The sequence below is a fragment of the Erithacus rubecula genome (assembly GCF_903797595.1).
Source record: "Erithacus rubecula genome assembly, contig: scaffold_305_arrow_ctg1, whole genome shotgun sequence".
Lineage (NCBI taxonomy): Eukaryota > Metazoa > Chordata > Aves > Passeriformes > Muscicapidae > Erithacus > Erithacus rubecula.
The window spans coordinates 91339-101502 of record NW_027636023.1 but is presented as its reverse complement, the minus strand read 5'-3'; positions in this window follow the sequence as shown (position 1 = coordinate 101502).

Below are 10164 nucleotides of genomic sequence, written 5' to 3'. Positions count from 1 at the left end.
CTCTCCAAACCCTCTGAGCCCCCCACTCCTGGGAACTCCATGTCCCACATTGTGCCACGCAGCATGTCCTGCCCACAGCCTGTACCAGGCTTGTGGCCACCCCTCCCCCATCATGTGCCATCTACAAAATGAGATGAGACCTGAACTCGCTTCCTGTCCCTTCCTCCCAAGAGCCGCCAGCCAGGGGACAGGTGGCCCCAGCAGCGAGTGACAGCCAGTGCCCATGGCCGGGGACACCGGGATGGCCGGGAAGGTGGTGCTGCTCCTGTGGGGTGAGTGCCTGACTGCCTGGGGATGGGCTCTGGTGAGGCAGAGAGCTGTGGGGAGGGGTCACAGGGGGGCTGTGGGGTCCCCTGGAGCCCCCAAGGCCAGCAGAGCCAGGGCATGGGCATGGACCTCAGTGTGACCAGAGTCAAGGAATAGCCATGGGGACAGGAATAGGGGAACAGGAACAGGGGAACTGGAATGTGGGGTTGGGAACACCAGGATAGAGATATGGGGACAGGATGTGGCAAAAAGTAATCTAGGGCCTGGGGCAGCTATGGGGACAGGGAGACGGGGATGCAGGGACAGGGACAAGGGCCACATCCCATGCAGATGGGGCATGGGGACAGGTGCCATGAGAATGGGATCACAGACACAGGATCATGGGGATGTGGCCCTGGGGACAGGTGCTGTAGGGCTGGGAGAGGTGACCTGTGCACTCATGGGGTGTCCACAGTGTCCCCATGTCCTGCCTCAGCCCAGGGTCACTGAGGTGTCCCTGTCCTCAAAACCTCCATGCTACACCAGTTTTCCTGTGGGGACAGTTTGGGGACAGACACCACAAGTTTCCCCAAATTCTGCTGTCCCTGCAGGGCCACCCCAACCCAGCCCTGTCCCTTCTCCCTTCCAGCCCAGACTCTTGGCCTCGCTGGTGAGTCCTCAGGGGATGCCATGTCCCTGCCCTGCTGTCCCCAGCCCCGTGGTGGCCCTGGCAGACTGGTGTCCCCTGTCACCTGCAGGTGCCCAGAGCACCCAGCTCCTGGTGGAGCCCTCCTGGACACCAGCGGTGCTGTGGGACTGGGTGACACTGACCTGCCAGGGCTCGCGGACCACCGAGGACACCACCTGGTACAAGGACGGACAGTGCTGGGGCCAGGAGGGCCCAACCACTGCAGTGTCATCAAGAGAGGGATCTACACATGTGAGAGACCCGACAGTGGGCTCAACCGTACCGTGAGGGTGTTAAATGATGAAGAGGGATGTGAAATGCTCAGAATGGTTCCCTGATAGGTCTGGGTGGGCTCCTCTCAGCCCCTGTCACCTTCACCTGGCTGCATGATGGGAACAAGGTGTCCCAGGGTCTAGTCCTGGAAGATTGGGGCCATCGATGTGGGACATTCGGGCACCTACCAGTGCGTGGCCGCCAACTAACTGGGACAGGACGGGCACCGCGTGTTCCGGGCACTCAGCCCAGAGCTGGCCCTGGAGGTGACACCACAGGGAACCACTGGACACCACTGGAACACAGGTGCCATCACACTGGGTCACCGGGATGTTCAGGACCCCGGGGTTCAGGGGTGACACCACTATGACCCTCTGTGTCCCCAGCAGTGGCTGTGAATGTTGGCAGGACCCTCCTGTACCTCTTCCTGCTCCTGTCTGTCATCGGGGGCTGTTGCTGGTGGAACTGCCGGGGTGGGTGACAGTGGGGGCATGGGGTCCTGAAGAGAGGGGAAGCCCCCAGACTGGGGGCAGAGATCAGGCAGCATCCAGGGCCCTGGTCTGGGGAAAACTGAGCCCACAGTGACCTCTGTCTGGGGGTCCTGAGGGATGTGGGAGAATTTGGAGGGTCTTGGTTGGCCTTCAGGGCATCCCTGGGTGCGATTAGAGGAACATTGTGGTGGCACTGGAGCTCTTGGAGGGTTTGGGGAGCTCTCGGAGGCCATGAAGGGATGTTCAGAGATATTTTTGGGATCCTGGGGGAGTTTGTGGGGGTGTCTCTCCTTGCCGGGCTTGGAGTACTGGGACTCAGAGAGTTTGGACACCAGAGGCTTTGGGGGCACTGTGGTGGTGCAGAAGTTCTGGGGGGTTTAGGGGTTCTTGGGGTGTCCAGGAGCAATCAGGGGTGTGGTGGGAATGTGGATTCCAGTGGGGATTTGGGGATCCCATGGGGGGTTGGAGCCACCAAGTTCCCAGGAAGGGTCAGGGTTCCTGGGGTCCCCACGGTCACCCCCTCACTTCTTCATGCAGCCACCATGGAGCCCCAGGAGAAGTAAGTGGGGGGCTCCAGCAGGAAGTCCCCTTTTCCCCTCCCAAGACACCACCCAGACATCCACTTATTCCCATAGGCCTCCCCGGCAGGAGGGGGCAGTGCTGGACCCTCACACTGAGGGCACTGAGTGGGCAGGGGGTGAGTGTGGGGGGGAGAGGGACACATCACCCACGTGTGTCACCCCCCCCAGGCACTCCCACCAGGTGTCTCTCACAAGGATTCTCCCCCAGGTGACCCATGTGGAGCTGCCAGGGCCCCACGGGTGACAACAGGACCCCAGTGACATCTACAATGACATGCTGAGACGCTGTGGGCACTGGAGGTCCCTGCCCAAGGGCAACCCCCGTGTGTCCCCCCAGCCACCCCAGATAGAGTGGGATGCCGGTCCTGCCCAGGAGGGGGCCATGAATGGGAGGTCACATGTGGAGCTTCCCAGAGCTTTCTCTTCCAGTACTCCCAGTGCTCCCAGTACTGCCAGGGGCTCCTAATTCCCTCCCCCAATGTCACAGGACACAGAATTCTCATCCCTCTTATTTGACACAAAATGCAGATTTTGGTTTAAACCAGAAGAAATGGTTTCTGTTTGTTCAGCTCTGCCTGTGCAGCTCAGGGCAGAGGAGCATCCTGGTCAGGTTGTTGAGCAGATCCTTGTTGTTGTCTTTGCAGCAGTTCTGGGGCTCTCTCAGTGCCTTGGGGGCAGGCACCAAATGATCGATTGCTGCATTTCCGGACTGGTTCCCTCACAGCTGCCCCTGCAGTGGGGGGTTTCCAGTCAGCCCTGCTCTGAAAACCATCAAAGGGCCTCACAGAGCCACTGCTTGGGCTCACACTGGCTTTTGTGCTTCTTGCAGGGCTGAGCAAACCACAGCCGGGCCTTTTTTGGCCACAGAAAGAATTCTCAACTTTGCAGCAGCTCGAAAGCTGTGAGAATCAAAGCCAAGGGGGCGGGGGGAACCTCAGGTCCTGGCTGTCACCTGGGGCTGGCCAGGGCAGGGCTGGCCAATGCCCATCCCTGTGCACAGTGGCCAGGGTGAAAAGCTCCACAAAAACTTCTTGGCAGACAAAAAAAACATCTTGAGGGCAGAGCTGGAGGCAACTGAGACCAAAAATATGCCCAATGTTGCCACAGCAGCACAAAAGCTTTGGCAGATGCAGCAGAGCTGTGTGTTTGTGCACAGGGATGGTCTAGCAGCACAGCAGAACTTCAGGAACCCCTGCCCTGATTGCAAGAGCTCATTAAGGTCTGCAGCACCAAGAGTAGAACAGGTGCATTTGCACAACCAGTTACAATTTCACCCCATTTTGTCCTCCCAAGTCACTGCTCCCAGCCTGGGCTGTTGCTGTGCTCCAGCTGCAGCTATAGAGCCTTTGAGGCTCTAGCTCTGCACCCGCTCCTCTTCCTCTCCCCCTTCCTTCTCCCTCCTCTGCCTCCTGCAGTTGCTGTGTCAGAACCAGCAGTGGCCCAGGAAGAGCAGCAGCTCCAAACGTGCTCTGGAGCCCCTGAGGAGCCCTGGCAGTGTCAGCAAGGAGGACCCACTTTCCTCAAGATGCCAGGGGAATTCAACATTCCCAGAGCTGCTGTGCCAGGGCTGAAGGAGGAAAAGGCAGTGAGAGGCTGAGGGTTTTCAGGAATTGTGGTGGAAAGGCACAAGAGGTGCTGCTGTGGGCCTGAGACCTGCCTGGGGTTGGGTGTTGCCTTCCTTGCGTTGCCATCAGGGAGAGCGGTGGCGGGTGTTGCGCAGGGTGTGTGCCTGGTCCGGGACACTGCTCCGCTGCCACCGGGCACCAGGATCCAAGCTGCTGCCTTTGTCTCTTCTGCCCGGTCGCTGCCGGTGCTGGTGCCGGGACCGATTGGTTCAAAGCGTGAGTTTGCCAAAGGAGCGATTTGGGCTCGTCCCTCCTGCCCGAGGCCGCCACGGCCCCTGAGGGGTTGGAGCTGGCACTGGGGCGCCCCCTGCTGGGCAGGAGTGCTCCCTGCAGCGCCCCCTGCTGGCTGTGGCCATAACTTGCCCAAAGATGAACAAACAGCACTGAGCGAGTTGGAAATTTCTGTTCTTGTCTTGCTATTCGTTCCGTTCGGTTCTATAAATATCCTACTAATTAAGTGTTATTCTTTATCTTTCATTTTTGTCTGGAAGCCCCATAATTTTAACAGGGATTGGTTGGAGGGATTGCTGCTCTTTCCATTCCGTGAAGATTTCTGGTTTCTTTGGCAGACGTTCCTCTTTCAAACCAAGGCAGTTTCCAACTCCTGGGTTTCACCATGAATGGGGCAGACACTTGAAGAGAAGACACCGTCAGACACTTGACCACCTCGAGCTCTGCCTTTTAAGCTTTTTGGCAACCATAGGTCCCCCTCCAAAGGTGGGGCTCCTGGTCACTCAGCCACTCAGGAGCTGGGTTTGGCAGAGCGTCCCACTGTCCCCAGTGTGCCATCGCTGACAGACTGACTGAAACACGGGGCCCTGTGTCACCAAAAGCAAGGTGTGACCCAGCCCTGCCACACACAGGTGTTCCAAAATGTCTCAAGACATCTCACTTCTCCTGTCCCTGACACCCCACCATGTGCCATGGCCTGATGCCCACTGCCCTGGAAAAGGAGAAGCCTCTGGAACACCCCCAGGGCCTCTGTGACATCATCATGTGGGGAATATGGCACAGGGGGGATTTGAGACAGGGGAGAAGGGAATCCAGAGCACTGGTTTCAGTGGCAGCCCAAAATTCAAGAATCCCATTCGTAAGACCTGACAGAGCTGAAGAAAGAAACACTATCTCTGCCAGTTGAAGCAAAATGCTGCATTTTGGTGCCAATAAGTGGGCAACAAGTCCTGGGTTCCCCGGGCACTGGGAGGAGAGATGAGGAGTCGTGGGTCTACTGGGAGTGCTGAGAGGGGCATTGCAGAGGCACTGGGAGTACAGGGGTACTGGGAGAGAGAATGGGAACCACCTGGATGTACTGGGAGCAATGGAGAGGCACTGGGAGGGGAAATAGGGAGTCCTTGTGGGGGTACTGGGAGTGCAGTGGGGAGGGAATGGGGAAATGTATGAGGGTTCTGGGAGCACTTGGATGTGGAATGGGGAGCCATACATGCAAGTCGAATGGGAGTGAGGAAGCCCTTAATGTTTGTGGGGGCATGGGGAGCTTTAGTGTCTCTGTGCTGCTTCACCCATGACCCCCCACTTGTACTCTCCTATCCGTGAATGTTGGACTCCAATGGGAGCAGTGGGGGACACACGTGTGGCTACCACATGATGAGGTTCCCCCAATACCCCCAGTGCTCCCAATGCAACCAGTGCCCCCAGTCCCATCCATGCCCCGAGTGTCACAGCACATTCCCATAGATGTCCCCAGTTTTCTTCTGTCGCCCATGGGTTGCTGGCAGCTCTGCGTAGGTCACCTGGGAATCCTGGAGTGTGGCAACACGGGGGGACACTGCCAGAGACACTGGCTGTGGCATCTGGGCAGGGGGACACTCATGGGTGACTTGTCCCTCTGTGTGTGTCCCAGCCCAGACTCACCCCCCGTCTGCTTGGTGCTCTCGATGTGGGTGTACAGCACCTCCCCCTCCTCTGGGGAGGCCAGGGGCTCTGGAGGGACCCTGAGGGAATAAAGGGGATGTGCGGGAGGGAATGGGAGGTCTTGGGAGTTGGGTTCAAAGGACAGAATGTGACTTGAGCCGCTCACTCACCTTCATTGCTGCTTCTTGTCATCTGCAAAGGAAAGAGGGAAGGGGTGAATGTGGGGTCCTCAGGGATCTGAAACCTCTCAGAAATTCTCAGACCTGACTGCACCATCAATATGCACCAGCAACCATGAGCTTCCTTGGTGCCTCCAGAACCCCTGAACCACTCCAGTTCTCTGGATTTCCTCAGCCTCCAGAAGCTCAAGTCTGGCAGGGAGGGGTCCCTCCAAATTCCTCCAGGATCACTGAAAGATTCCCCCAAATGCTTGCAAGGCCAACACCACCCTAAATCCCTCAGGTCCCTGAGCAAAGGTCCCGAGCACTCAGCGCAGCCCACATCAGAAGCTGTGGATGCCACCCCATTACCCCCACATTTAGGTGGTCCCATAGCTCTGCCGGGGCCCCCATTGTCCCCATTGTGACTCACTCATATTAATCCTCCAGTGCCAGCCCACAGCTCCACCCACGAGCAGGACCAGAAAGAGGAGGCACCCGCCAAGGCATGCAGCCACTGCTGGGGACAGAAGGGACACATCAGGGTCACCTGTCACTGCCGAGGTCCTTCAATCCCAGTGACCCCATGTGACCTCACCTCTGTTCCAATGTCCCTGTGGTGTCACAGGCACTGTGGGGACAGAGAAAGGGCTGAGGTCAGGAGGAGGGGCTGGCACACTGTGGGGGGGGAATGAGGGAGTCTGCTTGGTGGCACCTGGAGACAGAGGGGCTCCTTCACCCCAGGACAGTGACCCCATGGTGCTGGGGTCATCATGTGGTGTGGTATGATGGCATGTGATGGTTGAGGGGTGGGGGATGAGGATGGGATGAGGGTGAGATGAGGGTGGGATGAGGGATGCTGTGTCCAAGGATGGGGATGGCCATCACTTGGGGGGGGGCATGGATTGGCGTGGGTGGGATGTGATGTGTGCTATGAGGGACATAAGCAGTGGCGTCTAACCCAGTGCCAAGGGTCTCAGTTCCCTGGGAGGGTCACACTCAGTCGGGTGAATGTGTCCTGATGTGGAGTGTGGGATGTGACAGCTGGGTTAGCGATGCACAGCTTGGATGTCCTGGGTGGGGACACCTGGAGCCAGATGGTCCCAGTTTCTCTGGTCTGTGACACCCAGTGGTGGAGGCTGTGAGCTGGGCTTGGCTGGGCTGGGACTGATGTGGGGGGGATGAGGTGGAACGGGAATGTGTGGAATTTGGGATGCTGTGGATAGGGTCACCCCCAGCCCAAGGGTCCTGCTCACCCAGGACTGTGACGTTCAGTGTGGGGCTCTCAACCACATTGTCCCCGTTGCTGACCTGGCACTGGTACTGGCTGCTGTCATTGTACCCGACATGCTGCAGCTCCAGGCCAAGGCCAGTGCTCAGCGGTGTCCTCGAGCCCCCTCAGCGCCAGAAGAAGGACAGGGGACCCGTCCCCATGGCCACCGTGCAGCTCAGCACCAGACGGTCCCCAAGTGCAACCTGTCCCCCAGGGGGCGGCACCGACAGGGACACCCCCGAGAGCGGGACCCCTGCAAGGGGAAACAGGAGGGACTCGGGACGTGGGAGGTGTGGGGGAAACCAGGGAGCAGTGAGGGAATCAAGCAGAGGGAGGTTCAGAGAGGGGTGGGGGGATCCCAGTGAGGAAGAAGGTAGTTCAGAGACCGGGGAGGGACACATGGAAAAAGTTGAAGGGAAGTTTATGGGGACCCAGAAAAGGATGGTGGGACCTGTGGACAATGGAGGGACCTCAGCAATGGGTAAAGGTAACTGGGAAAGCAATGCAGGGACACAGGGAGAGAGCTGGGCAGGGCAGCACACTGAGGGTTGAGCAGGGATGACAGATTTCAGAGGGCTGTGGGGGGTCCCCGTGCCCATCCCCGCACTCACTGTGCACCATGACACCGAACCGGGCGCTGCTCTTTCACACGGCCCCCCCCTCGGAGAGCACCCCGCAGCTGTAATTCCCCGACTGGGAGACCCCCACGGCAGGCACCAGCAGCTGCGGGGACCCCTGCAGGCTCCCCACAAACTGCCCATCCCGGTAGAAGCAGTACAGGAAGGGGGCTTGGGGCCGCAGGGGGCTGTGGTTGCTGAGGCAGCTGAGATTGAGGGGGGACCCCTCAGGGAGCATGGGGGGACCCTCCAACACCGGCACAGTGAAGAGCTCTGGGAATGAGATGGCAGTGAGAACTCTGAGTGACTCTGAGTCCACTGAGAAGTGGCTTTGGTGGTGTCAGGATATTGGTGTTCCAGCCGTGGGTGTGCTCACCGTGCACTGTCACTGTGACCGGTGCTGACTGTGACATTCCTGAGGCCACCCAGACCCCGCAGCAGTAGCTGCCGCTGTTGTGGAGCTCCAGGGCAGAGCAGGCAGGGAGACCTCGGTGTCCCTGAGGGAGCCCACCAGTTCCTTCTCATCCTTATAAAACAGCACTCTGGTGACAGGCTGATCTCATCGGCCCCGGCAGCGCAGTGTCACCGTGTCCCCCTTCAGCAGTGCCCGTGCTGGCACCTGCAGCACTAGCGGCTCTGTGGGACAGGAGGGTCCCATCACTCTGAGGAGCCCCAGACAGGTCCAGAGTGGGTGCCCATGGTACCGGGGACATCTGGGTGGAGTGTCCACTGTGCAGGAGGGTCTCAGGGCCAGCAGGAGAAGTCCTGTGGCACAGCTGTCCCCACGGGTGTCTCACCACACTGGGATACAATGGGGTGCACTCGGGTTCACTGGGATGCACTGGGATATCCCTGTGTGCAGGGGACAGGCTCTCACCACATGGCGTGTGTGAGGCCACCCAGGGAGTGGAGCCAACCCAGACCAAACAGGGAACCACCCTGAGCATTTCAGATCCCCCCTCACCATTTGACACCAGCACGGCTGGGCTGGGACCACTGCCGTGTCTGTCACATGTGTAGGTGCCACTCTCGTTGACAGTGAAGCTGTCAGGTCCCTCCTGCCACATGCGCTGCTTGTCCTTGTACCAGGTGGTGGCACCAGCGGTCCCCGAGCCCTGGCAGGTCAGTGTCGCCCGGTCCCAAAGCACCGCCGGCATCCAGGGGGGATCTACAAGGAGCTGGGTGCTCTGGGCACCTGCGGATAACAGGGGACACCAGCCTGCCAGGGCCACCATGGGGCTGGGGACAGTGGGGAAGGAACATGGCATCCCCCGACGACTCACCAGCGAGGCCGAGAGTCTGGCCTGGAAGGGAAAAAGGACAGGGCTGGGTGGGGGTGGCCCTGTAGGGACAGCAGCACCTGAGGGACTTGGTGGGGTGTCTGTCCCCAAACTGTCCCCATGAATACACTGGTGTAGCATGGAGATTCTGAGGACAGGACACCTAAGTCACCCTGGGCTGAGGCAGGATATGGGGACACTGTGGACCCCCAATGCGTTCACAGTTCACCTCCCCCAGCCCTACAGCACCTGTCCCCATGGCCACATCCCATGGCTCTGTGCCCATGATCCCATTCCCATGGCACTTGTCCCCATGCCCCATCTACATGAGATGTGGCAATTTTGTCTGTCCCTGCACTCCTGTCCCCCTGTCCCTGTCCACACAGCTGCCCCAGCCCCAAGGTTCCTTTGGCCACATGCTTGTCCCCATGTTCGGGGTTGAGTGTTTTTCTGTTACTGTGTCAATTGTAAGAATTTTTCCCATTATCATGCCAATGGAGCTGGCCGGGTTACACCCAGGGTCCCTGATGGGTCCAGACAAAGGGGGTGGGTGGGGACGGCCTTCGGAGGGGCCACTGAGGCTTCCGGGAGGGCACTCACGTTTCCGGCGAGCCGGGAGGAGGACGCCTGGGATCGTTCAGCCACGCGGCCGAGCACAGCAGAGCCAGACCCTCTGCGATCACCTGCCCTGCATCTGCCCCGTTTCCAGCCTCCTGCCTCTGCGGACACAGCTGATCCCCCGGACACACACGGTGAGCGAGGAGCCGCCGCCCTCGGTGAGGGTGAGCCCGTTCCCGCCCGAGACCGGCGTGGCCGCTGCTGCCCCTCCCCGCTCCCTCCTGCCTTCGTTCCCGTCTGCCCTCTGGCAAATCTGGGCTCTGGACTAAGCACAGAGACAGCGTGCTTGCATCTAAAGGGACTGACACCGAGTTACCTATTTTGTTCTGTTAGCAATTTTAACTGTTATTGTTTTCTGTTTGTATAGTTAGATATATTAGTAAAAAAGCTGTTATTCCCACCCCCCTTATCTCTGCCTCAGAGTCCTTGATTCAAACAATCG